The 9767-nt window shown below is 39.3% G+C and overlaps 1 pseudogene; it reads right to left on the bottom strand.

Annotated features, from left to right (window-relative positions):
• Positions 1-1813: 1813 nt before the first annotated feature.
• Positions 1814-9678, bottom strand: LOC105057881 (putative clathrin assembly protein At1g25240; annotated as a pseudogene).
• Positions 9679-9767: the final 89 nt, after the last annotated feature.

The raw sequence follows: 9767 nt of genomic DNA, 5'->3' as shown, positions 1-9767 counted from the left end.
CAAGGTTTTCTGGGTGAGTCAAATCACATTTGGCTTAGTCGAGATAGAAAAGATTACACGAGGAGAAAGTTAGGCTCAATCGTGTGCTAGCACGATTTTCTTGAACCTAATTGGATCTAATCCAAATCAATCGAACTGGACTAGCTCAATTGATGATATCCAGACCCTAACTCTTATTTGTGTGATCCAATTAGGTTTATTTCCATATGGTAATGAGACATGTCATGATCTCATCATCGACATCATCGAAACTCCTTTCGATGGATCAGAACTCTTCTGATTCAGACAATTAGAATGATCGATCTTCAAGATCATTTTAATTGCTCCCAAAATCCACCAGTGACACCAAGTAGTATATGGTGGCAACCTATCAAAAATGAAGATGAACCTCTCGGTGCAGCTACCTGTGTGATTGAGTTCCTCTATCATGAGTCCCGACTGAATTAGGGTTAAGGTGAACTCATCAAACCCAACATCAATCATATGAATCAATCGATCGATCCGAATTCGATGTGAAACTCCAATGGAAAACTCTTTTCATTATTTCACTCTACCATGGCCATGGGCTTAAGGACTCGATCTTTCGATCATCATAGGACTACTCCTCTCATCTACCGAGGTTGATAGATCCCATCTTGGTGCAATCTGGTTCCTACAATGAATATGCTACAGCCAACATACACCTCAGGGTTCCGAATGGCTAGGAGACCGAGTTATGGTGTAGTCAAACTATAACACACTCAAGGTGAACTATCGATGTACCTCAGGTCAAAGAACTAGATACACAGCTGCAGCATCGAGCTAGTCATCGACAAGAAGGTAGACTTCCTTATGACTGCTCGAGGTGGTCACACTTAGTACTCTCATTCTCAACGAATACTTATACTCTCACTCCGGTGTCTCCACACCGTAGACTCAAGACACATCTATCATAAGAAAGTGATCGTACACCAACCTTCTGGATCGATTACCATCCTCGTGATGATCTTATGGTCAGGAACTGTTTATGAGTTAGTTATGTAAATTCATACCTTAAAATTTTTAACTCTTGAAAATATGAATCAACATTCCTACTAACTCAAAAGATGTATCACAGATATAATGTACACAATGTGATAGTAGAATAACCATTTTATTCATTTATAGTCAAAATTACAAATTTGCCCTTAGATTTGTACAAGAATGTGTCAGCCAATCAGGCATCTAGGGCACATATCTAAGAAGTTATTATTTTTAAAATTTTTCTGCTGATCCTTTAGATTTCTTGCTGATCTCGATCTCTTCCTATCTCCTCTTTCTAAATCTGCTCTTTTCAATTCAGACTCCACTTTCAAAGCTCGCTTCAGTACGTCCTTGTAGTTATTTAAAATATGAGAAGACAGATGGGACCGAATTCCATATCTTAGACCTTGTTCGAATCTGTTAGCTTTACTCCTTTCGAACTCCATAAGCTGGGGGCAGAAGCGGCCTAGCTCATTAAATTTGTTAGCATATTCTAACACTGTCATATCATCCTTTTGCTTTAAGGCTAGAAACTCATTTTTTTTTACCAATCTCATTGTCCCAGAGAAGTACTGATAATAAAATATCTCTTTAAACTCTTCTCAGCATTCCCTTTTAATATAGGAACGATTAATCTGACCTTCACATTCTCAGGGTATTGCAGGGCATCAAACATCTTCTCCATCTCTCAAATCCATGTCTCTGCAGCCATAGGATCAGATCCACCCTCAAATAGAGGTGGGTTGAGCCTTCTGAATCTCTCGTAGTATGACTCCATAGATAATGTAGGTCGAGGAGCAGTTTGTGCCTACTACTGGATAAGCTGAGCCACAACTTGACATACACCAGCAATGTCTGCCTGAGTGGCCGGTGCATCAGGAGCCCGTTCAACTGGTTGATTGGCAGCTCTCCGCGACGTCAATCTTACTCCTCTTGTCCTAGCAGCCATATTTGCCAAGGTCTCGTCCTCCCTATCGCTCATCACTTTCTAGTCAAATGCTAACATTATTACATTTTTTTATAACAGAGCTGTAGTATGGTTAATAATTTTTTTTCCTTCTTTATTTATTTAAGTTAGAGTCTAACTATACTTAACCTAACTACCCACTGTTAGGTTTTAAGTTCTACTCATGATTAAACCTATCGCTCTGATGCCATAAAATATCATGTCCCAAATTTGGAACATAACACGGCCATGCTATCGAGGGATGGATCCACGATAATAAGAAGCTAAAATTCATCTTCTTAAATATAATAACAGGTGCATCATAAATAAATATAATAATAAAGTTTAATTTAAATATTTAATTAAACCAAAATTAGTTCAGAGCATCTAAATCCAAAGGTAAAAAAAAAATAATCCAAGCCTCAAAATTCATAATAGCTACAATCCATAAACATAAACTGAATTCTTAGTATAAAATTTTCAAGCTTACTTTGCTGATCCCCAAGCCTGGATTCCCTTTTCACCAGTCTTAGCCTTATTTCTCTGTACATGAAAAGAAAACAAAAAGAATATGAGCTACACTAGCTCAGTAAGTAGACTTCCACTTTCTTACCGGATCAAGCATAAATTTTTTATGATAATGCATCATTTAGCAAATAACAATTACTGTAAAAATAAATATTTCATAGAGTATATAATAAAATAAGTTATAAGCTCATCATGCATGCATAAATCATGTATATTTCACAATCATGAATCATAAATCATTTCTGTCATGTATTCGTGTCATGTTTCAAAAAATTGCTCACAGATGTTCGTGCTAAGGTCACTATTATACCCGTGACAGGACCATATTTCTTAATCGACAGAGTTCTTAATTCATGTGCCAACTTTATACCCATTGGCAGGGCCATGTTTCATATGGATGCTAGCTTCGGATGTCGACCTTCCCGAAGGGATTCATTCATAGCTATCTGAGAGCTTTTGAAATCTTTATATATTTTTCTTAAAACATACGTATACATAGATGGAAAGAAACAATAAAATTCATGCTTCATAATCATGCTATTTTTATAAAATGCATTCATGAAATCAATGCTCATAATAAAACATAATTTTTGACTTCACATATGCTGATCCTTAATTTATGAAAAATATGATTTCATCAATAACAATTCTTTGCATGAAAATATGATCATTTAAAAAAATAAATAAGGAGCATAAGATCCACTTACCTCGATCGTCCTAGATCTTTTAATCTTCCTTAAATGAATCAGACAGTCCTATTTAAAATATTAAATCATCATTAAATTTTATTTTATATATTTAATAAAATTACATAATATAAGAAGATGACTGACTTGATGATCAGTCCAATAAATCTCCCCTTCAGCTCTAAATCGATTTAAGGTCACAGGTCCTTAGGAGTGGAGAAGATGGCCTAATAGGAGATCCATAGGGCTTCTTAGAGAGAGAAAATTTTAGAGAAAGAAAGTAGAGAGAGAAAGTTCAATTCTAGAGAGAGAAAGCAATGGTTTAGACTTAAGAGAGAGAGATGAGAGAAACTTTCTTTCATATTTTTTTTCTCTCTTTTTTTTTTCTTTTCTTTTTCTTTTTCTTTTCTTTTCTTTTTTCCGTGGCCTTCTTTGGCCGAAACTGGGAACCTAGAGGTCCCCTTGTCTTTGACTGGCCGATCATGGCCATACCCTGCACGGTGGTGGCCGGCGGCAAGGGACGACCCTCCCGAGCTCGGAGAGGCCAAGGCCGGCGGTCGGCGGTGATCGTCGGTGCCATAAAAATCAGAGAAAAGAAGAGGCGAAACAGGGGCTTTCTTCTCCGACGAAATCCGACGACACCTGTCGCCGGCAGTCATGCCCACAGGCACGGAAAAGAAGGGAGAGGAGAGAGAAAGAGGGAGGAGGGACTACCTCAAGCTCCGGTGACCACTCCGGTGAGAAATCGCGGTGAGCACGAGTCGAGGGGCCGCGGCTTCAATCGGAGAAATCAGGGAGGAAGAGAGGGAGGAAGATCGGTGGGGGGTTCTTAGGAAGGGGGAAGGCCTTTTTATAGAGAGCCCTAGGACCTCTGGTGGTCCTAGGACTCCCGATCCCACCGTGGCTCATCGGAGAAGAAGACTCCTATCAGGAGTCTTCTTCCCGATTTCTCTCCTCTTTTTTTTTTTTTTTTTTTTTGATGGGCTTTTGGCTGGGCTTAAGGCCCAAAGACCGTTTATTACATTTATACTTATATAGCTGGGTCCTATAATCGTTGTGATATACTTGATGAAGAGTGTCACAATTTTTTCTTTATTGACTCAGCAAATGTAAGTTTTATCAACTGTTTTCATATTGTATTGGTGTGAAAATTTCATCCTGAATGTTATCAGCTTTGAGAAATTGTATGACTTGGGACAAGGGACCAGTAAGACACTTAGCATTTTACTATAGAGATGAAGAGCCATGTACTCACATGCCACTGGTGCTCTGTTCCATCTCATTCTTGTAGCAGTACCTTGCAAATAGGTGGGCTGTTAATCTGATTCAAACTGATACAGATATTTAGCCCCCATTCCAGAAGAGTCAGATTCCTAGGAAAAAGGAACAATGTTATCTGCATATGAATCCAGCCAGTACTTAGTAATGCTTTATGAACTAATAATTCCATCAGTGTGCAACCCCAGCTATCACTCCAGATATGAATATCTGACTATCGCAAAGGGATTGCCCATCCAGCTAGTTATAACATCCTAGTACCAAACATTGAAAGGTAACACCATTGTACCAAGAAAGAAAGAGGTAACACCAGGATTATGTTGACTAGACACTGCTTCATAGCTTGGAAAACTTGAGTTTGGGAAACTCATTGACAGGTCTGACCATCCAATTATATGATGTGATTATGACCTTCCTACTCTCAGCTACTAACTTGCTGCTAAAAGTAAGATGAACGATTACCAAATTAAGAAAGAGAAACATGAATATAGTTAATTGCAAACACATCTACGTGTGTGACTCAGGCAATCAACCCTTCCGGACATAATAACAGCTGAAAAGGTATGAATCCAGATGGTATCAGGTTTCATGGACGTGTTTACTGTCCTCTTGCTTGCATGGTCACACATTAAACTATTGCCAAGGTGCAGCAGATGAATTATGATTGCAAGTTTGCAACAAGGTAATTCAAGAGGCAGCATCATTTTGTTGGCTTATAGCGCAATTGCCAACTGCTTGCCTATTTGGAAAATTGGCATTGGACTGTCTGGTATCAAGTCATGACCACCAACCACACAACTTGAAAGCTTCTTCCTCATGCCCATGCAAGGCTTCACACTGACTAGCCATTAGTCCCATGTGGGAGGGGAGAGCACGAGACAGATGTTCCTGCCACCTGACCAGCTGCATGGAGTGCCTGGTAATATGTTAAAAAAAAAAAAAGAATAAGTGGGTGGTAAAAGAAAAATAAAGAAAAAAAGATGATGAGAATGATGTTCCTTATGTAAGCTGTCTAAATGGATTGCTTATTTATTTATTTATTTTTGTTCGCCGTCTAAGTGGATGTGCCACTAGCTTATGTAATTTGCCATTGAAATGAAAACTTTTAGCATTTTTACTTGGAAAGTGCAACTTCCAATGCAATCACTAAAAAAACACTAGTTTGCAGAAGTGCCTATAAAACAAATTAATTACAAACCTAAGTAATGTTGATTTATGATTCATCTAACTATATTTCTCATGTCAAAATATGCAATCGAGTATATCACCATGATACACTCAATGTTGAGAAACATGGTTTATAAATGGTGCAATTAGAGATGATACACTGTCCTTTACCCATGTCAAACCATGCCAAAATTAATATATCAAGGATTGCAGAATTGTGTAATGAGAAGCATATACACAGATTTGTTCAGAGGAAAACATACCAATTCTAGCAATTGGCCAACACAAATAATATTGGGCAAGGTTGGTGATGTAGGCATCTTGGGGAAAAATTTGTGAGTAACCATGGCTGGCAGTCACTGACTACTTCACCATCTATTGATGAACTTCTTGAACACTTATGCAATATTATAGAAAAGACACATCAACAATTTTCAAGTTCAAGATCTATAGATATCACAGCCAAACCAGGCTAGGACAGTTGCAGCAATAAGCTTTTTGCTCAGTCATCAGGACTTTCAACCCCATTAAATTTCTTAATAGAAAAAGGTGTGAAGCTAGTTGAAAACTGAAACTACTGTGATCTATTGATAAGATAAATTATGGTAATGCTTTGAGATAATGTGCTGTGGTACAATATCGTATACTCTCCTGCAAACCACTGACTATTTTGGATTGCTACTCGAGAATAAGCATTGTTATATTATCAATAGAAGATCTATGACAAATTTATATGTAGATGCATACTGGAACTGTAGAGCAGTCCTTTGCCCCATCATGAGACTTAGCTGGGATATTTAAAATGGAAAGCAATTCATGCTGCGACAAATATGCACCAGCTCAGTAATTATTCCCTCTTGACATCTTCTTTCATTTTTCTAATTAATTTCCAAAAATCAATCATCAGGCCATGGTACTTCAAATCATATTGATGCTTGACTTCAAAAATTTAGATTTAAGTATTAATGTTATAAGTAAGGTTCGCCATCATGGTACCAGATCCCATACCAATACCATATAGTATAGTGTCGATACACCTAGTACATGGTAGGTTCAATGTACCAAGACTTGGTACACTCTCCATTCTGAGACTCAATTCAATCCTAATAGGCATTATATACCCGATTGTGGCTACGTGCCGATACAGCAAATCTTGGTAGCAGGTACACCATATAAATTTTCATAACACTTAGAGAGACTCTAGTTTTTTTAAGAAAGTAAACACATCCACCAATCATGACCCAATGACACTATATATCCTAGGCATGGTCTGCTGTATTACCCTATAACACCTGCTGTGGGGCATATTGTACCGTATTGGTCTCATATGGAATACCTTGCTAGCACTCCAATACTCTAAGATTTAAAATCAAATGGAAGTAACAGGATAATTGGAGGCTATTGTCGATCTACCCACACTATCCTATCCTACAATTTGGACTATAACACAAGTGCTACTTGTACACAATTGCCTCCTCTCCTGCAAAGAGTGTAGGAGAGCGGCGTACGCTACTTGAAAGGAAGGATGGAGCTAGAGGTTTGAGCTTGAGCCTTCAGGTATGGAGGACTAGTACTATAATTGGTTGTTCTGATCACAGATGTCATCGTTGCCAATGAGAAGTCAGAAAAACCTTATTTTTCCTGAATAGATGGAGATAAAAAACTGTAATGTTTTGGTATCCTGGCTACTGGAGGAGCTCAAGAGCTTAAGTTTCTTTAATGATGCTTGTTTTAGCATTTGCAAATATCTAACTGGTATACATGATCGTCACTATTACCATTATCAAAATTATAGGAACACAAACAGGATAGTGCGGAAAACTGCTTATCACCTTTCATAGAAATCTGGGGGAATTGCCCATGTTAGCTGCATCCCTCCAAGAATTATACATCACCAATAGCCCTAAGTTACGATCCTTGCCAGGCCAGCTAAAGATCTCCCTGCTCTAGAAGTTCTAAATATCATAAAATATTTAAGTCTAACATCCTTGCCTCTAGGACCAAGGCAACTGACAATACTTCAGTTTTTGATAATCTGCAAGTATACTAGCCTTACACCCTTTCAGGATACATATAAGGCTCACTGCTACTCTGAAATTGAGTATCAGGTGCTGTGCCCAGTTGCCATCATTACCACGAGCACTCCAATGGTGATTCCAGAGCCTCCGTGGAACAGACATTCAAAAATACACCAACATATCGAACTTAAAGAGACGATACAAGAGAAGAGAGTACTGGAATCATTTTTTGGAATATAGGTTGATGATTCTCCTCAAGACAAAAGAACTATATAAGCTGATGATTAATCCTCTATCAACATGCAACCAGTTTTTAGAGTTTGCATCCCGGGAATCCTTTGAGGCTTTGACTATTCCAATATCATGAACTCACATTCATTCAGCATACAGAGATAAACTCCAGCAGAGTTATAGGTGGTTTCTTGATAAATTACTTTCAGATTATGATTGCATTCTCACTGTGGATCATATGTGGTACCATTGGATAATGTCAAAGTGCTAAAAGTGGTACTTCAATAGGTATCGATGATTTATAAATTATAACTCTTATCTTTGGATCATATGAGAGCTACTTGCTAACTTCCATATTATCAATCTTTTATTGATTATCTTAAATATGACATAGAAGAAATTGTTATGCAAGGCCAAGCGACTCCACTAAGTGAAAAATGGGTGAACTTTCTTGTGTGTCCAACTACATTTCCAGCCAATTGACTTTGGTAATATTTCTTTCGTATGTGTTAGATACATGTGTTTCGCATGCATGTACAAACACTTTAGATCCCAAAAACACTCGATTTATCTTAAACATATTTTTTAAAAATGAGACTGTAGGACCATGCCATTGAACAGAAACATCAAAGAGCTGAAAACAATGACAAATAAGCTGTAGCCACTATTTTACAGATATTCCACTCAAGTCTGATACTTCTATGTAGTATAGAGCATAACTGCCTATATCTCAACATATATAAATCTTATTGTATGTATCTTTGACCATCTATTTTTTTAAGATTTTAAAGTAGGAGAAATTAATGACCAGTCCATTTGTTGGCCATGCTTTAACTTTTAATCCTTGTGGACCAATTTTATAGCAACCGATCCCCGAGTAAATACCCTTGTAACTTTCAATCCCTGAAGGACAAGAATACCCTCCGTATTTCTTCTCCCCCTCCCATACGGGCTCTCCCTCTCGATGTAGGCCAAAAGTTGGGAGCTTTGCTCCACTATCCTCCTCCAATCCTCATCCCAACCTCCCCCTGCCACTGTCGCATCGCTCCTACTCCTCACCGCCCTTCCCCAACACGAACGGTGTAAGAAGCCCCACGAGAAAGCATGAAATGATGTGGCAGATCCTGCTATAAATTTCAAAGATCTTGATCAAGGCATAGTGCATGGCTTTGAGGATGAGGCCCACTTCCACGCCACCAGCATAGGGGTGGATTTGCATCAAGAGGTGGAGGAGGGCTTGGAGCCTTTCGAGCTACTAGAGGTCATAGTCAGAGTCTTCAGAGCTCCTATCATGGTCCCTTATTTCATATGATGGGAGGCAGGAGTAGAGGTTGAGGAAGTGGAAGCAGGTGCGGATGAAACCGAAGAAGTCGAAGGCTTGGGAGGGGAGGGAGGAGAGGTCTCGAAAGTTGGAGAGCTCAAAAGGAGGCAACCAAGGCAGAAGGTAAGGGGAATTCATTGGAGTAGAGGAGGACACCATGGGCAAGTATCAAAGCCTTGAGGGCAATGGGCTAGGAGCTGATGCAGCTTGCACGGGGAGCGATGGCCCACATCAAGGGGTCTAGGAGGGATGGTGAGGTGTGGGCCCAAGCGAGGATGAGGCCAGTGTTTTATAGTTGATGGACTGCTTGTCATGGCTTATCGAGTGGATCACCACTGCCTAGAGGGTGGCACTTTGGAGGCCTCCGAGACCGACAAGGGCATGGTGGTGGCAGCCACCGACGATGCAAAAGTTGTAGAGGACAATGCAGAAGATGTAGAGGTTGTGCTTGTCCTTAGCGACTGAGGCTGTGCGGTGCCACCACTGTCATGGCAACATCATGTGGAAAGGTGTGATCTTTTGGGGAAGTCAAAAGATGCTATTCAAGGATTACTATTCCAAGTGGTGGATGACATTCTTGATGTATCCCA

This window comes from Elaeis guineensis, chromosome 14, assembly GCF_000442705.2.
Source record: "Elaeis guineensis isolate ETL-2024a chromosome 14, EG11, whole genome shotgun sequence".
In the NCBI taxonomy this organism is placed as follows: Eukaryota; Viridiplantae; Streptophyta; class Magnoliopsida; order Arecales; family Arecaceae; genus Elaeis; species Elaeis guineensis.
The sequence above is the reverse complement of the archived record's forward strand: the minus strand, read 5'-3'. Positions and strand labels throughout refer to the sequence as shown.